At 40.8% G+C, this 17,501-nt stretch overlaps 1 protein-coding gene and 1 non-coding gene across 4 annotated transcripts in view; one reads left to right on the top strand and one right to left on the bottom strand.

Moving 5' to 3' along the window:
- Nucleotides 1–17,501, top strand: part of GARRE1 (granule associated Rac and RHOG effector 1) — a 96,911-nt gene that overhangs the window by 17,789 nt on the left and 61,621 nt on the right. Inside the window, exon 1 of one of the 3 annotated variants that reach the window (XM_047788616.1) lies at nt 6,629–6,651. The exons of the other annotated variants lie outside the window; for them this stretch is intronic. The gene's annotated coding sequence lies outside the window, so the exon portion shown is untranslated. Of the gene's footprint in view, nt 1–6,628; nt 6,652–17,501 lie in introns of those variants that run through there. 3 annotated transcript variants of the gene reach the window in all.
- On the bottom strand, nt 3,564–3,670 carry LOC125134859 (U6 spliceosomal RNA). The gene has a single exon (XR_007136846.1). It is a non-coding gene; the product is annotated as a U6 spliceosomal RNA (small nuclear RNA).

The raw sequence follows: 17,501 nt of genomic DNA on the forward strand, positions 1-17,501 counted from the left end.
AGTATGATGTTTTCAAGGCTCATCTGCATTGTGGTATGTATCAGTGCTTCATTCCTTTTATGCCTGAAGAATGGTATTCCATTGTATGGCTATACCACTGAGTTGTTAGATATTTGTATTGCTTTAAACTTTCATATGCAGGTTTTTGTGTAGACGTATGTTTTTCATTTTTCTTGTGTATATATGTAGTTGTGGGATTGCTTGGTTGTATGGTGATTCTATGTTTAACCTTTGAGGTGCTGCTAAACTGTTTTCCTAAGTATCTGCACCATTTTTACATTCCCAGGAATTCCAGTTTCTCTTCATCTTTGCCAACACCTGTTTTTGTGTGTCTTTTTTATTATAGTCATCCTGGTGGTAGCGAAGTGGTATATCATGGTTTTGATTTGCAGTTCCCTGATAGTGAATGATGCGGAGCATCTGTTCATGTGCTTATTGACCGTTTGTATATCATCTTCAAAGGGTTCATCTATATTTGATCATCAGTTTGGGCAACGTGGATTAAGTGCAAAACTAATACTGCAAAAGAACAGATGGGGAGTTCCTGTTGTGGCTCAGTGGGTTAAGAACCTGACTAGTATTCATGAGGATGCAGGTTTGATCCCTGGCTTCCCTCAGTGGGTTAAGGATCCAGCATTGCCACGAGTTGTGGTATAGGTCACAGACTCGGCTCGGATCTGGTGTCGCTGTGGCTGTGGTGTAGGCCAGCAGCTGCGGTTCTGATTAGACCCCTAACCCAGGAACTTCTATATGCCACAGGTGCAGCCCTAAAAAGAAAAAAAGAAATAAATCAAGAGCAGATGAACATATTTGACTAGAGAAATGAGGGAAAATTGTGGGAGAGGGGTGGTGTGTGAAAGATGCTATGAACAGATGGTAAAAGGTAAAGGACAGACTCCCCAGAGAAATAGTCAGTGCTCCTCACCCATATCAGGCCTGAGCTTGAGAACCAGGGTGCTTGATGATCCTGTTGTTCAACTGTGATTTTTGGAAGTCGAGATGACGTCTCTGCCTTCTTTCCCACAGCACCTGTCTTAAGGCCACATGTGTTGCAACCTCTGCCAGGTTTCTGTAGACCCGTGGCCTGGCAAGTGGAGAGGTAGCTTGCCACATGGATGAACATAGGTTTATCTATACTGAAGCATGTATCAGAATTTCCTTCCTTTTTAGGCTGAGTAATATTCTATTAAATGGTTATACCGCATTTTGTTATTTGACTCCTGAATCATGTGGTAATTAATGATATGTTTGATTTTTTGAGGAATTGCCATGCTATTTTCCATAGCAACTTATGTCATTTTACATTTCTACCAGAAATGAACAGGGTTCCAGTTTCTCCACATTCTTGCCAACATGTTGTTTTCTGTGTTTTTTTTTTTATAATAGTAATTCTAATATATATGAAATGGTATCTCATTGTGGTTTTCCTTTGCATTTCCCTAAGGATCAGTGATGTTGAGCGTTATCTTATGTGTTTACTGGCCATTCGTCTCTTTGCATAAATGTCTATTCAACTCCTTTGCCCATTTGACAATTGAATTGTTTGGTTTTATGTTTTTGAGTTATATGAGTTCTTTTTAGTTTTTTGGGTTTTTTTTTTTTGTCTTTTTGCCATTTCTTGGGCTGCTCCCGTGGCATATGGAGGTTCCCAGGCTAGGGGTCCAATCGGAGCTGTAGCCACCAGCCTACACCAGAGCCACAGCAACGCAGGATCCGAGCCGCATCTGCAACCTACACCACAGCTCACAGCAATGCCGGATCGTTAACCCACTGAGCAAGGCCATGGATCAAACCCACAACCTCATGGTTTCTAGTCGGATTTGTTAACCACTGAGCCACTACGGGAACTCCTGTGCGTTCTTTTTATTTTAATTTTTTTTTTTTTTCAATTTTATGGCTGCATCTGTGGCATATGGAAGTTCCTGGGCCAGAGATTGAATCCAAGCCACAGGTATGACCTACGCCACAGCTTTTGGCAACTGAGGATTCTTTAACCCATTGCGCCAGGCTGGGGATCGAACCCTCACTTCTCCACAGCCAGCTCAGTCACTGCAGTCAGATTCTTAACCAATTGTGCTGTTACAGGAACTCCTATGTGAGTTCTTTATACATTCTGGATGTTAATTCCTCTTCAGGTATATGATTTAAAAATACTTTCTGCCATTCTTTTTTTTTTCTTTTTCTTTCCTTTTTAGGGCCGCACCTGTGGCATATGGAAGTTCCCAGGCGAGAGGTGAAATCAGAGCTGCAGCTGCCAGCCTACACTACAGCCACAGCAACACCAGATCTGAGCTGCGTCTGTAACCTACACCATGCTTCACAGCAACACTGGATCCTTAACCCACTGTGTGAGGCCAGGGATAGAACCTGCATCCTCACGGGTACTGGTCGGGTTCGTAACCTGCTGAGCCACAATGGGAACTCCAGTTTTCTCCCTTTCTTTAGGTTGTCATTTCATTCTATCAGTTGTGTCCTATGATGTACAGAAGTTTTACATTTTATTTTCCTATTGCATCTGGCTTATTTTTTTTTAACTTTTATTGAAGTATAGTTAATTTACAATGTTGTGAAAATTTCCACTGTGCCCACAAAGTGGCTTAGTCACACATACGCACACCCATTTTTTTTCAGATTCCCTTCCCACAAAGACTATCAAAGAATATTGGGCAAAGCTCCCTGTGCTATACAGCAAATCCCTTTTGACCAGCCATTTCATATACCACAGTATGCGTATGCCAATCCCAAACCCCCAGTCCATGCTGCCCCCATCTGTCCCCTTTGGTAACCATAAATTTGTTTTCAAAGTCTATGAGTCTTTCTTTCTTTTTTTTTTTTTTGTCTTTTGTCTTTTTGGGGCCACACCTGAGGCACATGGAGGTTCCCAGGCTAGGGGTCTAATCAGAGCTGTTGCTGCCAGCCTACGCCACAGCCACCGCAACGCCAGATCCAAGCCGCATCTGCGACCTACACCACAGCTCATGGCAACACTGGAGCAAGGCCAGGGATCAAACCCACAACCTCCTGGTTCCTAGTCGGATTCGTTTCCGCTGCGCCACGACGGGAACTTCTATGAGTATTTCTATTCTGCAAATAAGTTCATTTGTATCCTTTTTTTATTTTATTTTTTATTACTCAAAGGAATTTATCACATCTGTAGTTGTATAATGATCATAACAATCTGATTTCACAGGATTTCTATCCCACAGCCCAGGCACATCCCCCCACCCCCCAAACTGTCTCCTCTGGAGACCATTAAGTTTTTCAGTGTCTGTGAGTCAGCATCTGTTCTGTCCTTTTTTCAGATTCCACATGTCAGTGAAAGCATTTGATGTTGGTGTCTCATTGTATGGCCGACTTCACTTAGCATGATCATTTCTAGGTCCATCCATGTTGCAAAAATTGCTGGTATTTCGTTGTTTTTAATGGCTCCATAATATTCCATTGTGTATATGTACCACATCTTCTGGATCCACTCCTCTGTCGATGGGCATTTAGGTTGTTTCCATGTCTTGGCCATTGTAAATAGTGCTGCAATGAACATTGGAGTACATGTGTCTTTGCGAAAAAATATGGAACGCTTCACGAATTTGCATGTCATCCTTGCACAGGGACCATGCTAATCTTCTCTGTATCTTTCTAATTTTAGTATATGTGTTGCCGAAGCGAGCACTGTATCCTTTTTTTTAGATTCCACATGTAGGCGATATTATATGATGTTTGTCTTTCTCTGACTTACTTCACTTAGTATGATAATCTCTGGGTCCGTGTTGCTGCACGTGGAATTATTTCATTCTTTTTTATGGCTAAGTAATACTCCATTGCATATATGTACCATATCTTTATCCATTCCTCTGTTGATGGACATTTAGGTTGCTTCCATGTCTTTGCTATTGTGAATAGGGCTGCAGTGAACATTGGGGTGCATATATCTTTTTGAATCGTGGTTTTCTCTGGATAGACACCCAGGAGTGCAATTGCTGGATCATATAGTAGTTCTATTTTTAGTTTTCTGAGGAACCTCCATGCTGTTTTCCGTAGTGGTTATACCAATTTACATTCCCACCAACAGTATAAGAGGGTTCCCTTTTCTCTGCACCCTCTCCAGCATTTATTTGTGTATAGACTTTTTTTCTTTTGCTTTTTAGGGCCGCACTCAGAGCATATGGAAGTTTATGGATCCTTAACCAACTGAGTAAGGCCAGGGATCAAACCCAAAACCTGATGGTTCCTAGTCAGATTCGTTAACCACTGTGCCACGATGGGAACTCCTGCGTTTCTTTAATAATTAGCAATGTTGAGCATCTTTTCTTCTGTTTTTTGGCCTTGTGTTGGTCTCTGGAGAAATATCTATTTAGATCTTCTGCCCATTTTTTGATTGGGTTGTTTTTTTTTGATACTGAGCTGCGTGAGTTGTTTGTATATTTTGGAGATTAATCCCTTGTCGTCACTTCATTTGCAAATATTTTCTCCCACTCTTGTGTGTTGGCTTTTCATCTTATTTATGGTTTCCTTTGCTTGTTGTTGTTGCCTGTGCTTTTGGTGTCATATGGAAGAAATCATCACCAGGTCCAAACTCATTAATTTATATATTTAATGGATTTTGCTCCAGAAGAGTTATTCTTTTGATGCTTAAATTCTCTTATTGTTGGCCAATAAATAGAGTTATTCTTTAGCTTAAGTCTGGGTCCTTTGATACGGGCTGAGTAGTATTAGATGGGTTCCCTGATTTCTGGCCTGATAAGAGTTCCTGGGGTTGGAGTTCCCTGGTGGCTCATCAGGTTAAGAATCTGGTATTGTCACTGCTGTGGCTCTAGTGCAGCTTCAGCCCCTGGCCTGGGAACTTCCTCTGCATACCACAGGAGCAGCCAAAAAAAAAAAAAAAAAAGAATTCCTGGGATTTTGTTTGTTTGTTTCTGACCCCACAGCTACAATCAGCCATTTCTCTAAGGAGTTCTCATTCTATTTGGTGGGAGGAAATAGTATTAAAGGCATTAATTGCAGCTAGGATGTGAATTTAGATCTTTTCAGTGAAGTAAGTATGTGCTTTTTAGAAAGAAAAAGATAATTACATAAAATATTTCCATGGTTCTAAAGATAAAACTATTTAAAGCAAGGTAGATTGAGAGATGTATGCCTTCCTTCCTTGCCTCTGTTCTTCTCTGTACTGCATAGGTAAGCATTTTTATTGGTTTTTGCTTTATTCTTTCATTGCTTATTTTAAAAAATATAAGCAACTGGTGTGTGTGTGTGTGTGTGTGTCCCCTCCTACAGCTACTCTACTCCGATTTTACTTCTTCCCTTATTTTTTGTCTTATTTCTTATTTCCAAGGCTTTGATTTCTGCTTTCTTTATGATTTGCTTGTTTTTATTTTAAGGATGTATTATCTTCTCAAATGTCTCTGAGGATACCATTTAGAATTTCTTTTCAGGTGTTTTTCTGGGACCTAAAATACATGTTTCTTCTGGGGTCTGATCTGCTTTTCATCTTAGTTTTCCTTTTTGTCCTCTTGGTTTTCTTTCACTATCTGGTGATCCTTATCAGTGAAGAACCAGGTTGATTATCTAGGTTATTGACGAGAGGTTCCTATTTTTCAGAAAGTCCTCTCATCTTCATAGGAGTTGGCTGATTGAGTGACCAAGAGTGAGAAGTGTGGAGGAGATCAGGTAGATGAATCTAATTCCCACTCCTGATTTCTGTACCTGCTGACTCAGAGCTGGGCATCTCTGCAGCTCCTCCAGGAAAAGGGGCTCCTCTTCTCCACTCATCTCTGGCTTTACAGGTTCTGAGAAGTATCTAGCTCCACTCTGATCTGTCTGGTAATACAATTTCCTCTGCTTCCTCTCTCTCTTCTAGAACGTGGCCAGCACTTAAATAGATTATATCTCTCAGCTCTTCTCGTTACTGTTATGTTGTGATTCCCTTGTGAATGTCTTTACTGTTATATCTTTGGGGTTTGGGGATGATGGGGAGGTAAGTCCATGTGCCTGTCATCTTGGAATGAAGCTACTTGGTGCCATACCATTTGTGACAACAGGACTGCTTTGCACTCCTTTTCTGTAGCTTAATGACCGAAATGGATTTAAAGTTGTTCTCTGTGTTCACAAATAACTATCATATCACTGAAACATGGGGCACTGACCACCCTAGAATACATAGATTTCAACTCAGTTCAGGGATTGGCTTACTTGAAAAGACCTTTCTTGTTTTTAAGTAACTTTTTTCCAGACAAGCAAGATAATAAGAACGCTTACTTTTGCGTATTAATAACAAATTTGGAGTTCCTATCATGGCTCAGTGGAAACAAATCTAACATCTAGCATCTATGACAATGCAAATTCGATCCCTGGCCTCATTCGGTGGGTTAAGGATCTGCTGTTGTCATGAGCTGTAGTGTGGGTTGCAGACAAGGCTCAGATCTGACATTTCTGTGGCTGTGGTGTAGGCTAGTGGCTACAGCTCCGATTTGACCCTTAGCCTGGAAACTTGCACATACCACGGGTGTGGCCCTTAAAAGACAAAAAAAAAAAAAATCACCATTTAGTGCTTAATATGTGCCAGGCATTATTCTTCATGCTTTATTATCCCTATTTTACAGACTATGAAACTGAGGCACAGAGAGGTTAAAGAACTTGCCCAAAGTCACATAGCTGGTAAGTGGCAGAGCCAGGATCTTACCCAGTTAGTTGGTCCCCAGGGCTACTCTTTTCCACTGCACTGTCTAAAGGGAAGCTCTTCAAATTTTCTCAAGATGTCCACATTTTTTTTTCCTTCTTTTACAGCTGCACCTGCTGCATATGGAAGCTTCTGGGCCAGGGGTTGAATCAGAGCTATAGCTGTGACCTCTGCCACAGCCACAGCAATACCAGATCCAAGTTGCCTCTGTGACCTTCACTGGAGCTTGCAGCAACACTGAGTGAGGCCAGGGATTGAACCAGCATCCTCAGGGTTGGGTCCTAAACCCACTGAGCTACAATGGAACTGCAGGATGTCCATTAAAAAAAAAAAAAAAACTTATCAGTTATGGGTATAAAAAAAAACCTTTTATACTTAACTTTGGCCTAGTTTCAAGCATGTTCTTTGTAATTTAAAATACAAATTGCTAATGACATTGGTTGATGAGAGGGATATTTTAAATGATACCAAGTCTGAGTTCAGTTTTAATCTATTAAGAACTTTTGTGAATTATTGAATAGATGACATCTGTTCAAATATCCTTTTTTGCTATGTGTTTGAGAATCTTAGGCAGTATTAAAACTTATGAATATAGTTCTTAAATAGTACCAGTCTGGGCCACAACTAACTTCTGAGGTCTTTCACAATGCATATTTGTTTCCATGTAGCATGAATAGTGAATTCATAAATGGTGAATATTTTTCCCAGTGAAAATTCTTTTCAAGAAAATACAGAAGAGAAATGTCCTTAAATGGATAAAACATATTTTAGCCCTTCAGGGAGATGCATATGGGGGGAAAGCTTTAAAAAAAAAACAGTAAGACAAGCATTGAGAAGAATTTTATTTAAAAAAATTAAAAGGACATATCCAGGTGCTTATATACATGTGTGTGCACATTTTAAACCTTTTATTACAGAAATTTTCAATCATATATGCAACAGTAGAGTGAATAATATGATGAGCATCTGGCCAAAAAAAGAAAAACAATTTTCAAAGGGAGTTCCCTGGTGTCCTAGTGATTAGGACTCAGTGCTTTCACCACTGTGGCCTGGTTTCAGTCCCTGGTCTGGGAATTGAGATCCCACATTAAGTTGCCGCACTCAGTGCCCACCTCCAAAAAAAAAAAAAAAAGGCATCAAAACAATATGAGGTGCTTCATGTGTACCCATCACCAAGCTTCCAACAGTATTTTGTCAGAGGATATTGTCACTGCCATGAAGCTGCCTCCTTAGATGGATGTCACCACCTTCTCTGCAAATTGTTTCTGGGCAGAATCCCATTTGAAAATAATAGAACTTGAATGGTGTTTCAATTCCATGATATTTCCTTGAATTCAACACTGTCTAGTTTTGATTACAACAAAGATCAGCACAGGGGCACCAGATGTATTAGGAATAAGTAAAAACCAAGTATTATTTTCCTAAGGGGCTTGTTTGTTCATTCTGCCTGGAGAAGAACCCAAGGCTTGACTTTGGACTTAAGTGGTCTTGTTAGAAGCAATTATGATACAAATAGAAGTTTTCATTGAATTGTCCAACCAACCCCTTTGTTCTAAGAAATAGAGTCATTTATCACATTGTAGGTGGAGGTCCTTTTTTGGATTCTTAAATAAATAAGAATATTGATGAAATACTTGAGTTGCCTTTAAGTGATATTTGTATGGTTAGCATCTTCAGATGTCCTTGCTGAAGTGTTCTCATCCTTGTGACTTTCAGGAGGTTTTCAGCTGACCAGTTTGGTTCTCAAATTGTAGCACACATTTGGAGTTACCTGAGGATCTTATAAAAACACATGTTCTCTGCTCCTACTCTGAAGATTGATTCATTAGTTTTGGATTGTACCCCAGGAATCAGCATTTAATAGTGATTCCATTAAAAGGGTTGTTCTGATTCTAATGTCAGAGAAGGAAGTCCTTAAGCTGTGATTGGCTGTTACTTCCTTTTCACCCTAGTGTGACAAGGTTAATGTTAATATGGTATCTCATTTTTAAAAACTGCCTAAAAAGTTTTCATTCTTGGAAATTCCCTTGTGGCACAGTGGGTTAAGAATCCAGTCTTGTCACTGCCACAGCTCAGGTCGTTGCTGTGGTGTGGGTTCGATCCCTGGCCTGGGAACTTCTGCATGCCCTGGGTGTGGCCAAAAAAAGTTTTCATTCTTAATAACATGTTCACTGGGTGTTATGACTACTTCTTGTTCACTGATATGACCTATAGAGAGATTTATCCTAATACAGGTGGACCTTTGGTCTTGGGCAATTCAATTCTTTTTTTTTTCCTCTCTCTCTCTTTTTTTTGTCTTTTTTGTTGTTGTTGTTGCTATTTCTTGGGCCGCTCCCACGGCATATGGAGGTTCCCAGGCTAGGGGTCTAATCGGAGCTGCAGCCACCAGCCTACGAGAGAGCCACAGCAACGCAGGATCTGAGCCGCGTCTGAAACCTACACCACAGTTCACGGCAACGCTGGATCGTTAACCCACTGAGCGAGGGCAGGGACCGAACCCGCAACCTCATGGTTCCTAGTCGGATTCGTTAACCACTGCGCCACGACGGGAACTCCTTTTTTTTTTTTTTTTTCCTGTCTTTTTGCCTTTTCTAACGCCGCTCCCGCGGCATATGGAGGTTCCCAGGTTAGGGGTCTAATCAGAGCTACAGCTGCCAGCCTACACCACAGCCTCAGCAACACCAGATCTGAGCCGTGTCTGCAGCCTACACCACGGCTCACAGCAATGCTGGATCCTTAACCCACTGAGCAAGGCCAGGGATCAAACCCGCAACCTATGGTTCCTAGTTGGATTCGTTAACCACTGAGTCAAGATGGGAACTCCTAGAGTATTTTTTTCATCAGTTTTTCAAAGGAATCTGTGACCTTTCCCTCCCCACCTCCTTCAACTCCCCCACTCTACATACATACAAAGAACCATGTCCTAGAGCAGCATAAGTGAGAGTCATCTGGCCTCTGAAAAGCAACTGTCGGGACTCTGAATTACAAAACAACCTCTCCTGTGTGGAGTTAGAAGTGCTTTCACCATCTGTTATAAACTATGCAACCCACAGCTGGGCTGGGTGGACAGCTATGGCCAACTGTATTTCTTACCTAATAGTCCATATGTCCTCATGCATCTCCCAGTTTATCTTATAGTTACATTAGCATATGTGACTAATTTTGGCCAAAGGGCTGTGATGGGAGATAATTGTGTCACTTACAGTGGGAAGCAGTGAAGAGTAGGTATGAGTTTCTTTTTTTGTGCTAAGGTGACTCTAGAAAACACAAGTTCTATTTTTTTTTTTTTGTCGTTGTTGTTGTTGCTATTTATTGGGCCGCACCCGAGGCATATGGAGGTTCCCAGGCCAGAGGTCGAATTGGAGCTGTAGCCACCGGCCTACCCAGAGCCACAGCAACGCGGGATCTGAGCCTCGTCTGCAATCTACACCACAGCTCACGGCAACGCCGGATCGTTAACCCACTGAGCAAGGGCAGGGACCGAACCCGCAACCTCATGGTTCCTAGTCGGATTCGTTAACCACTGCGCCACGACGGGAACTCCAAAACACAAGGCTGCCAGACCTTCATTGAACTTTATGAGAGCAAGAAATAAATCTTCTGGAGTTACTGTAATGGCTCAGTGGTAAGGAACCTGACTAGTATCCATGAGGACACGGGTTCGATCCCTGACCTTGCCAGAGGGTTAAGGATCCGGCGTTGCCATGAGCTGTGGTATAGGTCGAAGAGGCGGCGCCTTGGATCCCGCATTGCTGTGGTTGTGACATAGGCTAGCAGCTACAGCTCTGATTTGACGCCTGGGAACTTCCATATGCTGTGGTTTCGGCCCTAAAAAGACGAAAAGAAAGAAAGAAATCTCAGGTTAGGCCATTCCTTTCAGTATTTGTTACTGTAACAGATTTGTTACTGTAATCTCTCAGCCTGGCTAGTTCTGAACAGACTTTTATATATGGTTTTAGAGTCAAGATACTGGCACTGTGCAGTCTAGTGCAAGATACTTAGTATCCTGGGATTTTTTTTTTCCCCTTCATTTGTAAATTGAAGGGCTTAAATTAGATGATCTTTAAGGGCCTTTCTGGCACTCACATTCCCAGATTTGAAATAACAGCATTTAAATCCAGATTTCTAATTGAAGTGTGAAAAGGAAGCTAAGTCTGGCGTTAAAGGTATCCTTGGAAAACTTACTTTTTATTATGTACCTTTTGCAGTTAAACGAGTTACATAGAGAAAATGGCAAGGAGAGATGAAATATTTTTTAAAATAACAGCTTTGTCGAGATATAATTCACATACCATATATATTTTAGTATATTCAGAGTTATGCAGCAGTCACCACTATCTAACTTCAGAATCTTGTCATCACCCTGTACCCATTAGCAATGACTCTCTATTCCACATATCTACTTTCTGTTTCTGTTTGCCTCTTCTGGGCATTTCTTATCAATGGGATCATATAATTTGTGTCTTCTTGTGTCTGGCTTCTTTCACACTTAGCACAGTATTTTCAAAGTTCATCCATGTTTTATTTTTTATTTTATTTTATTTATTTATTTTTTTTTGTCTTTTGTCTTTTTAGGTCCATACCTGTGGCATATGGAGGTTCCCAGGCCAGGGGTCTAATCAGAGCTGTTGCTGCTGGCCTACACCAGAGCCACAGTCAGCTCCAAATCCAAGCTGCATCTGTGACCTACACCACAGCTCATGGCAATGCCGGATCCCCATCCCACTGAGTAAGGCCAGGAATCAAACCCGCAACCTCATGGTTCCTAGTCAGAATCATCTCTGCTGTGTCACCACGGGAACTCCCATCCATGTTTTAGATTATGTCAGTATTTCATTCTTCTGTGTATATAATGTGTATATATATACAGTGTTTCATTGTATAACTATACCACATTTTGTTTATTCATTCATCAAATGATAGACATTTGTGCTGTTTCTATTTTTTTTACTATTATAATTCTGCTGTGAACATTGATGCACAGGTTTTAGTGTGGATATATATTTTTCATTTTTCTTTTATATATATATATATATATATATATATATATATATATATATGTATATATATAGGAGTGGAATCCTGAGTCATATGGTAACCCACAGAGCTAGGCCAGGGATTGAACTCAAAACCTCATGGTTCCTAGTCAGATTCGTTTCTGCTGCGCCACGATGGGAACTCCTATTTCTTATTTTTAAAATAAATCATTCTTGGAGTTCCTGTCGTGGCGCAGCAGAAACGAATCTGACTAGGAACCATGAGGTCTCGGGTTTGATCCCTGGCCTCGCTCAGTGGGTTAAGGATTCCAGCATTGCCATGAGCTGTGGTGTGGGTTGCAGACATGGTTCGGATCTGGCATTACTGTGGCTCTGGCGTAGGCTGGCAGCAACAGCTCTGATTGGACCCCATAGGCCAAGAGTGCTTCCCTTAAAAGACAAAAAAATAAAATAAAATGAATCATTCTTGAAAGAGAAGAAAGGATTAAGTAATTCACTAGACGTAATTGTTCTCTTAAGGCATAAATTTGTCTTTATAAATTATATACTTCTAAATTGTCAGATAGATTGTACCTTAAATATATTGGCTTAAGCCTTTAAAAAAATTGTAATGAAATCCTGAAAGGTTGTGCATAATGAAATTGTTGAATTGTTATATTAAATATACCCTGAGTTCACTACTTAAAGGAACCTGTCTATCTTTTAAGATGGTCAGTAGCCCTATGATAATTTGTTTCATAGGTTGATGTTTTTGTATATTTTATACACACACACACACACACACACACATATATTTTGTCTTTTATCTTTTTAGAGCTGCACCCGAGGCATATGGAGGTTCCCAGGCCAGGTGTCGAATTAGGGCTGTTGCCACTGGCCTATGCCAGAGCCACAGCAGTGCCAGATCTGAGCCATGTCTGTGACCCACACCACAGCTCATGGCAATGCTGGATCCTTAACCCACTGAGTGAGGCCAGGGATCGAACCCACAACCTCATGGTTCCTAGTTGGATTAGTTTCCGCTGCACCACGACGGGAACTCCAGTATATTATATTTTGAAGAAGAGGAGTACCCCATTGTGTTGGGAATTCAAGTATTTTAAGTAGTGTTATATATAGTTGATCCTCATGATTCTCAGATTCTGCATTTGCAGACAGTCTTACTGGCTAAAATTTATTTGCAATACAAATCAGTACTTGTGGAGCCCTTGTGGTTGTAGACATGTGCAGAGTGGCAGAATTTTCAGTTGCCCAACATGCATACCCCCAGCTGAGGTCGAACAAGGTGATTCTCTGCCTTCTTGTTTCAGCGCTCAGACTATAAACAAGTATTCTTTTCATAGTCTACTTAGTGCCAAGTTTTTTGAAATTTTAAATGCTTTTTGTTGGCAGATTCACTGTTTAAAATGGCCCTAAGTACATTGCTGAAGTGCTGTCTGGTTTTCCTAAGCCCAAGAAGGCTGTGATGTACCTAACAGAGAAAATCCATGTGTTAGATGAGCTTCATTCAGGCATGAGTTATGTAAAGTGCTACTGGTTGTGAGTTCATTGTTAATGATTTAACAACTTATGCATATACACACACATAAATATATGTGTGGTGTGTGTATATATTAAGAGTTCCCATTGTTGCTCACCGGGTTATGAACATGACTAGTATCCATGAGGAGGCAGGTTCAATCCCTGGCCTTGCTCAGTGGGTTAAGGATCCGGCATTGCCTTGAGCTGTGATGAAGGTCGGAGATGCAGCCCAGATCCCACATTGCTGTGGCTATGGTGTAGGCTGGCAGCTGCAGCTCGAATTCAACCCCTAGCCTGGGAATTTTCATTGTGGCCCTAAAGATAAAAATTTAATATATATATATTAAATAAGGTATCTTGAACCCGAAACACTCATAAAATAATGTTATATATTGATTGGTTTGTGAAAATGTTTTGACCAGAGGCTCACATCCTAACTCTGCCTGTCTTCTAGGGGTACTGATTCAGTATTTGCTAATTCAGTGTTCATGGCAACTTTATATACTACCTGTAAATATTAAGAATCAACTGTACATGATAAGTTTCTTTTCTCTTGTTTGTTTTGAGATTCTCTCTTTGGCTTTGGCTTTAGGCAATTTGATTATAATGCGTCTAGTTTGATTTCTTTGTGTTTATCCTACTTGGAGTTTATTGAGCTTCATGGATGTGTAGATTCATGTGCTTTTCATCAAATATGAGAAATTTAGGGACTTTATTTCTTCAATTTTTCTTTTTTCCTGTGTCTTTCCTCTCCTTCTGAGGATCCCATTATGTGATGCTGGAATGCTTGATGCTATCCTTCAGATCTCTGAGAATCTTTTCTTTTTTCTTCCTATTCCTTGAACTGGATTATCTCAATAGATTAATCTTCAGTTTGCTGATTCCTGTTCAAATCCACTGTTGAGCCCTTAGTGTATTTTTTGGGGTTTTTTTGGTCATTTTCTTTTCTTTCTTTTTTTTCTTTTTTGGCCACACCCTTGGCATATGGAAGTTCCCAGGCCAGGGGTCGAATCCAAGCCATAGCTGCAACCTGTCCCACAGCTGCAGCAACACTGGATCCTTAACCCACTGCACCACAGCAGGAACTCCAGTTATTATATTTTCAACTTCAGAATTTCTATTTGGTTCTATTTTTGAAATATAATTTCTTTTATTATTAGTATTCTGGATTTGCTGAGATGCTAGTCTTACATTTTTCTTCAGTTCTTTTTAATGATTTCACTTTAAAATTGAAGTAAACTGACCTCCTTTAGTTCTTCAAACATACTGAAAATAGCTGATTTTTGTCTTATTTTCCTATGTGCGGCCCATACTTTTATTGCTTTGCATGTCTTATAACTTTTAATTGGAAACTGAACATTTGTATGATATAATATGTTAACTTGAAGTCAGATTCTCTTCCCTCTCCAAGTAGTTCCACGTCAGATCAAATAGAGACCTTTGCAAATGGGATCTTCCAGGGAACTACCAGATAGATCAGATAATGATAATTTCTTGGAAATGAAACTCTGAAGGAGTTTTAGCCCAGTTCTGCTCCCTCCGATGATTGCCTGCCTTCTGGTTTTCATTGCAAATGTGGCTATTTTCAAGGTTACCATAGAGTTAGAGAGCAAGGAATGAAACTTAAGTTAAAATGCTACAGAGCTGACTACAGTAGTCCCCCCCCCTTATTCACAGGTTCACTCTCAGCAGTTTTAGTTACCTGCTGTTAAGCAATATCTGAAAACATTAAATGGGAAATTCCAGAAATAAGTTTTAAATTGCATGCCATTCTAAGTTGCATGTTGAAATCTCATGCTGTCTTGCTCCATCCCACCTGACACGTGAATCATCCCTTTGTCCAGCATATTCATGCTGTATATGCTACCTACCCATTAGTGCAGGAAAAAAATCTAGTATATATAAGGTTTGGTACTATCCTAGCTTTCAGGTATCCACTGGAGTCTTGGAATATACCCCCCTAATAAGGGGGAACTACTGTATTCTCAGAGATTCAGCCATTTTTCCTGAATAAGTGCTTCCCAGTTTGGTACAAAGTCCATTAATTTCAAGTATTTTTTAAAAAGTTGATTCTGACCATCTTGGCTAGTTTTTGCTTTTTTATCATATTTTTTTAATAGAGGAGAGAATTTTTTTAATGATTTTTATTTTTTATTTTTATTTTTTTAAATTTGATGTTTTTCATATTACATTTTTGCAACCTGCTTTCTTTTCCTTGAAAATATATCATGGACAGCCCTATGAATTGCCTAAGGTTTACTCATTCATACACACATATATGGTTTCACATGACAGAGATCATGGCAAGTGTACTAGGTTTTGTTTGTTTGTTTTGCTTTTTTAAGGTCTGCACCCGCAGCATATGGAGGTTCCCAGGCTAGGGGTCTAATCGGAGCTATAGCTGCCAGCCTACACCACAGCCTCAGCAACGCCAGATCTGAGCCGTGTCTGCAGCCTACACCACGGCTCACAGCAATGCTGGATCCTTAAACCACTGAGTGAGGCCAGGGACTGAACCTGCAACTTCACAGTTCCTAGTCAGATTCATTTCTGCTGCACCATGACGGGATCTCCGATTTTTTTTTTTTTTGTCTTTTTGCTATTTCTTGGACCGCTCCAGCAGCATATGGAGGTTCCCAGGCTAGGGGTCCAATTGGAGCTGTAGCCACCGGCCCATACCAGAGCCACAGCAACTCGGGATCCGAGCCGCGTCTGCAACCTACACCACAGCTCACGGCAACGCGGGATCCTTAACCCACTGAGCAAGGGCAGGAACCGAACCCGAAACCTCATGGTTCCTAGTCGGATTCGTTAACCACTGCGCCACGACGGGAACTCCCCGATTTTTATTTTTTTACATTATAGCTGGTTTATGGAGGAGAGAATTTTTGAAGGTCCTTACTCTGCCATATTTTTATGACATCACTTCCCTCCCCTTTCTTTTTAGGTTTTTATTTTCATGACTCTGCTGTTCTCTTCTTAATAGTGAAATTGTAGTTTGGATTAGATCTGAATCTTGAAGTTTGCCAAGGCTTTTTCTTCTGAGATTTTTTCTTAGACCCAAGTTAGTCATGTAAGCACATTTCAGAGTAGTGGGGTACACATATTCTTGGCCCACTGGTTTATTGTAAAGGAGAAAGGAGATTTGATTGAGACCAGCTATTTGGTAGTCTCTGAGGTACTCCCTTCTAGGTTTCCCCTCTCATGCTGTTCTACTTGCAATGAGAGTATCTTTACTCAAACTTCCCCGATTTCTGTGCTAGTTAACCTTTTGTTATCCTTAAACTTCTATTGAAGAATAACACATAGGGGAGTTCCCGTCGTGGCTCAGTGGTTAACTAATCCGACTAGGAACCATGAGGTTGTGGGTTCGATCCCTGGCCTTGCTCAGTGGGTTAAGGATCCAGTGTTGCTGTGAGCTATTGTGTAGGTTGCAGACTCATCTTGGATCCCGAGTTGCTGTGGCTGTGGTGTAGGCTGGTGGCTACAGCTCCAATTCGACCCCTAGCCTGGGAACCTCCATGTGCTACGGGAGCAACACAAGAAATGGCAAAAAGACCAAAAAAAAAAAAAATATATATATATATATATTTATATATATATATATATAGGGAAGTGCACATATTATAGTAACAATGTTTGATTTATTATCTCCAAGTAAACACCTAGATAATCACCATGTGGTTAGTGGATAGCCACCCATAGAGCTGACCATCTACCTAATAAATCATTTTATCAGATACAGCTTATGAGACCTTCTTAATAGACATCTATTCTTTTTTGTTTTGTTTTTGTCTTTTTAGAGCCTCACCTGTGGCATATGGAGGTTCCCAGGCTAGGGGTCAAATTGGAGTTGTAGCCACTGGCCTATGCCACAGCACAGCAACACAGAATCCGAGCCGCGTCTGTGTCCCACACCACAGCTCACGGCAGCACCAGATCCATAACCCACTGATCGAGGCCAGGAATCGAACCTGCGTCCTCATGGATGTAGTAAATAGACATCTATTCTAAATAGGCATTTCTGGAGGCCAGTAGTATATCTTTTTCCCCATTTCTCTGTTATTTATTTATTATTTATTTTTTAATTTTTTTTTAGTGCTGTACCCTCAGCATACGGATGTTCCCAGGCTAGGGGTTGAATCAGAGCTGTAGCCGCTGGCCTACACCACAGCAACACCAGATCCGAGCCACATCTGCAACCTAAACCACAGCTCACAGCAATGCTGGATCTTTAACGCACTGAGTGAGGCCAGGGATTGTACCTGCATCCTCATACTAGTCAGATTCATTTCCGCTGAGCCACGACA

This window comes from Phacochoerus africanus, chromosome 8 (genome assembly GCF_016906955.1).
Source record: "Phacochoerus africanus isolate WHEZ1 chromosome 8, ROS_Pafr_v1, whole genome shotgun sequence".
Taxonomy (NCBI): Eukaryota; Metazoa; Chordata; class Mammalia; order Artiodactyla; family Suidae; genus Phacochoerus; species Phacochoerus africanus.